At 37.6% G+C, this 5,972-nt stretch overlaps 1 long non-coding RNA gene across 1 annotated transcript; it reads left to right on the forward strand.

Moving 5' to 3' along the window:
- Positions 1–2,036: 2,036 nt before the first annotated feature.
- Positions 2,037–5,450, forward strand: LOC149242401 (uncharacterized). The gene is made up of 3 exons (XR_016245721.1): positions 2,037–2,125; positions 5,125–5,220; positions 5,318–5,450. It is a non-coding gene; the product is annotated as an uncharacterized LOC149242401 (long non-coding RNA).
- The last annotated feature ends 522 nt before the right edge of the window (positions 5,451–5,972 follow it).

Genomic DNA, 5,972 nt, shown 5'->3' on the forward strand with positions numbered 1-5,972 from the left:
TTATACTCATGGAACTTGTTTCTTATTGTACTCAGTTCTTTTGATGCAAGAAAGAACAACAGACTAGTTTGAGCTTGAGGTACTTGAAGCGGTAGCAGCTCTCTTCTCAAGCGGTATGTGTTCTAGTTCTCAAGTGTAATATGAGTAAATTTAGAATGTACTGCCGTTTGACAATACTTTCACATCTTGCACATGGCTGCTAGGATCCATGGTCACTTCTGAAAATTGCTTGCAAGGTTATCTTGGCTTCATTATGCATTGTTTTTTCCTTTTGGAAACTCATCCTTCCTTGAGGATTGTCTAGCATCTACTACCTCAATTTGGATTTCTTGGATCAATTTAGTGCTCTCGTTCTCCTTTTGGACCAGTTGTCCATTCTCCTCACATGCAAAGCATGCATTCACATAAAATTCACCAATTTTAAAAATAAAAGGTTACCTGGCCTCTTCTGATGCCTCCAACATCAAATTTTGTCTTCCTTCCATGCTTTAGGAAGGTACTCCTTCTCTTTCTTCTATTCTTATGACAACTATGAATGATTTTCCCTCTCGAAAATCCTTATCATCTGCATCTATACACATAGCATCAGTATCATAATCACCAAGCTCTTTAGCCCCATATGGTATATATGTTACGAGCACTTCTAGCTAACCTCCCATGAGACTTTCATTTATTGTCTCATCGACATCCTCTTTGTGGAGCTCCCTCTACTGTTATGATGCTTTTTCCACCATATCTTCTATCAACAAATCCATATGTTGATTTGAACTCTTTATGCAGTCCATGAGACTCTCTGATAGTCTCTCTTCAACATCTTCCTCATCATCAAGGACTATTCCCTGCTCTGGTTCAAAATAGTGAACTAATTCAACTTTAGGCTCAACAGGTGCTTCATCTTCCTCCCTAGCTTTCTAGCTTTAGGGGGCTTCCTCTTAAAATCTTTTTTCTGACAAGTAATTTGGCCTTCTTCCTTAGGTCCCATCTCTACCTTTGGTATTCTCTTTCAAGCCTCATTTTGACTATGTTGAATCTCTCCTTAAACTCATAAATCTCCTTTTCAATTTCTTCTTTACTCATGCCATTTTCCTTGGCATGCTTCTCCCTTTTGTTATGGCCTCTCTTTGAATTATGTCAATCAGTAGCCATCTTCTTTCCTCCTTTCTTGTGAGCTTTCTCTTGCTCATTGTGAGCTACACTCAAGCCCCTTTAACAATTCTTCTCCATCACTTGTTACCCAATATCTCACCCACTTCACCTCAACCTAGGCTTTTGGTATTCCTCTGGTTCCCTCCTCTGGAACCCGCTTGAGCATGCTCTGGTCTTCTATTGCTTCTACACTTTTCTCACCTTTTGAGAACTCCACTTTTTCTCTTCTCTTTGAGGACCTCAGCTAGAAACCTTCTATGTTTTGTTTTGTAGCCTATTTGTCGTAAGTTTCTTGCCATACACTTTAAGAACTTTATTGGTCCTCTGTTACCACTCCTTCTACTATTACCACTGTAAGGATTAACTCCTTGTATACATTTAAAAAAAAATACAAACCAGTTACCTACTAGTTCCTTAACCTCTGAGGTCTCAATATCTCAGTTCTTCCTAGCTCTACACTTGGTTGGTACTTCTTTAATATGCTCCAATCCTGTATTCCGTTCTCAATCTCTTTCTCTCCTCACTTTTGGTATATTGCTGACAGTTATTATTGCTGAAAAGTTTTCGAGGCAAGAAATCTGTTGTATTAATATTGTCTGATTTGTAATAGAGAAACTGCTATGAGGTGCTTTGGACTACTTGGGAATGAATTTTTGTCTCAGATGTCGATAGTTTGTACTGTGGTAGACAATAAGATGATTTCTTTTCTCAGGGATTGCAATTGCTTTCCGGAAGATGGGGTATACCTGTTCATGGTACTTCTTTCGACATCAAGTTGATAAACCTTCCCTTAGACTTGAGTTTTGTTTGGTTCTTGTTCGTTGGGTGATGATAAAAAATGTAATATTCATTTGTATTTGTTGATTTTATACTCATGGAACTTGTTTCTTATTGTACTCAGTTCTTTTGATGCAAGAAAGAACAACAGACTAGTTTGAGCTTGAGGTACTTGAAGCGGCAGCAGCTCTCTTCTCAAGCGGTATGTGTTCTAGTTCTCAAGTGTAATATGAGTAAATTTAGAATGTACTGCCATTTGACAATACTTTCACATCTTTCACATGGCTGCTAGGATCCATGGTCACTTCTGAAAATTGCTTGCAAGGTTATCTTGGCTTCATTATGCATTGTTTTTTCCTTTTGGAAACTCATCCTTCCTTGAGGATTGTCTAGCATCTACTACCTCAATTTGGATTTCTTGGATCAATTTAGTGCTCTCGTTCTCCTTTTGGACCAGTTGTCCATTCTCCTCACATGCAAAGCATGCATTCACATAAAATTCACCAATTTTAAAAATAAAAGGTTACCTGGCCTCTTCTAATGCCTCCAACGTCAAATTTTGTCTTCCTTCCATGCTTTAGGAAGGTACTCCTTCTCTTTCTTCTATTCTTATGACAACTATGAATGATTGTCCCTCTCGAAAATCCTTATCATCTGCATCTATACACATAGCATCAGTATCATAATCACCAAGCTCTTTAGCCCCATATGGTATATATGTTACGAGAACTTCTAGCTAACCTCCCATGAGACTTTCATTTATTGTCTCATCGACATCCTCTTTGTGGAGCTCCCTCTACTGTTATGATGCTTTTTCCACCATATCTTCTATCAACAAATCCATATGTTGATTTGAACTCTTTATGCAGTCCATGAGACTCTCTGATAGTCTCTCTTCAACATCTTCCTCATCATCAAGGACTATTCCCTGCTCTGGTTCAAAATAGTGAACTAATTCAACTTTAGGCTCAACAGGTGCTTCATCTTCCTCCCTAGCTTTCTAGCTTTAGGGGGCTTCCTCTTAAAATCTTTTTTCTGACAAGTAATTTGGCCTTCTTCCTTAGGTCCCATCTCTACCTTTGGTATTCTCTTTCAAGCCTCATTTTGACTATGTTGAATCTCTCCTTCAACTCATAAATCTTCTTTTCAATTTCTTCTTTACTCATGCCATTTTCCTTGGCATGCTTCTCCCTTTTGTTATGGCCTCTCTTTGAATTATGTCCATCAGTAGCCATCTTCTTTCCTCCTTTCTTGTGAGCTTTCTCTTGCTCATTGTGAGCTACACTCAAGCCCCTTTAACAATTCTTCTCCATCACTTGTTACCCAATATCTCACCCACTTCACCTCAACCTAGGCTTTTGGTATTCCTCTGGTTCCCTCCTCTGGAACCCACTTGAGCATGCTCTGGTCTTCTATGGCTTCTACACTTTTCTCACCTTTTGAGAACTCCACTTGTTCTCTTCTCTTTGAGGACCTCAGCTAGAAACCTTCTATGTTTTGTTTTGTAGCCTATTTGTCGTAAGTTTCTTGCCATACACTTTAAGAACTTTATTGGTCCTCTGTTACCACTCCTTCTACTATTACCACTGTAAGGATTAACTCCTTGTATACATTTAAAAAAAATACAAACCAGTTACCTACTAGTTCCTTAATCTCTGAGGTCTCAATATCTCAGTTCTTCCTAGCTCTACACTTGGTTGGTACTTCTTTAATATGCTCCAATCCTGTATTCCGTTCTCAATCTCTTTCTCTCCTCACTTTTTTTCTTAGGTTCCTCTTGCCCAAAATTTTCTTGGTTTCTTTGTCTCAACTTTGATGTCTCTTCTTCACGAGCAATCTTATAAATCTTTTTGGTTCACTGCAGAAACCTCCTCAATCACTTGTCAATCCCCAAGAGCATCAATATTGCTCTAGTACCACTTAATGCATACCTTTTGGCTACTCTCATATTGCTCTAGTACCACTTAATGCATACCTTTTGGCCTCAATGGTGTTTGTAATCAAAATCTGGATTGAACACAGTGTCTGTATAGACTGTTGTATAGACTGTAGTCTAATTATGTATAGACTGTTGGTCTTAAGAGCATGCGATCATTGATCAAGCCATCATGACCCATGGAAGCTTTGAAGGGATAAAAGGAAGACGTGTTGAAGCCAATGCTGCCATTGGAGTTTGATTCTTGAATATCATGGAGATTAAGAAGAATTATGTTCCATGCTTAAGGTTAATTACATTAACGTTTTATGTGCTTACTCTACAAATGAATTTGAACAGGTTTTTCATGGAAACCTTTCGAAAAGAGAAAAAAGACCTTGCATTATAGTTTATTGGTGGATTCCTATATTTTCTTGGTTGTTGTTACATGTTGACTATTGGAAGATCTGTTTATATTACTGAGAATCTTTCACCTGAAAATGGAGCAGTAAAGGACATATTAACTGTTATACGCTTTTGATTTTTCTGCCTTTGAGAACCTTGTGAGTTGTATGTCATTGAAGGGTGACTTGGTTTGAATAGTTAGCTTTGGAGAGCAGTTAGAGGAAGAAATAACTCAAACCCAAACTCAACAATGAAATTTTTATCAATGTGTCCATTCCAATAGATTATTATTCTAAATCTGGATGATGTGGCAACAATAATTATATATTTTTTGGAATGTACCTCAGTGAATGATCACCTTTTGTAATATTTTAAGTGCCGCTACATAGAGATGTTATTTCTATGCTTAATTAATTGCATTGACTTTAAGTCCATTAACATAGTGACTTGGCTTAGTCATGACTCCTAATCTTAAGTCCTTGAACATCTTCATGTGTATCTTGTAATACAGATTTTATCCTATGTATTATGAACTTGGTCACATGTTAGGGTTGACTATTATAAGGTGGTTATGATTAATATCCTATATAATCAAGGGCACTTGCTCGATTTGATTTTGGGCCTTTTACACCACTTTCTTTCTTCTTCTCGTTTCTAGATCATTATTTATTTCTTTCAATTGGTATTAGGGTGTGTATGGTCTTAAGAGCATGCGATCATTGATCAAGCCATCATGACCCATGACAGCTTTGAAGGGATAAAAGGAAGACGTGTTGAAGCCATAAGGGATTTCCTTTGTAGTTGCCCGACTCTTCATTCTTTGTTTTCACCTCCATAAAAAATCTCTAGTGGATTCATAAATTTTCCTTTTATTGTGACAGACTATTTTATGTGGTATTGTTGGCATACCTCCTTCAAATGGTGTTATTCCTGAATCTCCAATGCACATGAAAGGCTTAGCTACCCTCAAACATCAGGTACTAATATATTGGAATTATCAATTGCAGCTTCTCAGGGAAAAGACACAATTCAGACATTTTATAGACGAGTAACTTACAAGTACTTTTGTTACAGTTGGTGCTTAGCAAGTTAGTGACAACAATCTGGAAAAGTATGCAGAAAAATTCAACCTTAGGGCAATTATACAGAAACATGCAAGAAGCCTATGAGCAAATGCAGACCCCAATGGTTTATCAGCCTCCACCTGCCTTGGTAATGGTCTTATTTTTGAGTTTGGGTGTTTCATTTTATCTAATTTTCCTCTCCCTTTATTTATTTGTCTTGTCATGTCCCAACCATTTATGCAGGCACTTAAGGAATTGAAAGAGACCACAATTCAGTTGGCCGCAAGTAATGGGAATATGGATGCCCAGTTGATGAATCAATTTTTAATGTTGACAAGGACGTGGATGACCTGCTTCCTGTTGAGGTGAAAGATCAACAATTGAGTAATTTGTTGCAATCTCTGATGGCGGTTGGCTGCCTTGCAGTAATGCCCATCATTAGAAAGATCCCAACTTCTGTGCTTTGGGGTTACTTTCCCTTCATAAACTTGTGTTATTGGTCTGTTTTCCCATCGGGAAAATCAATAATGCAAGGTCAAATCAGTTGTGAATGATTGATGGCATAATGAAAAGGCGAACCTTTACTCAAAAAAATAATAATAGATCATTTTTTATAAATGTAGCTTTAGAATGATCTTGCTTTGAAGTAGAGACTAAAATCAAGG

This window comes from Pinus tabuliformis, chromosome 8, assembly GCF_031772625.1.
Source record: "Pinus tabuliformis cultivar Carrire ecotype Pingquan chromosome 8, CPIR1, whole genome shotgun sequence".
Taxonomy (NCBI): Eukaryota; Viridiplantae; Streptophyta; class Pinopsida; order Pinales; family Pinaceae; genus Pinus; species Pinus tabuliformis.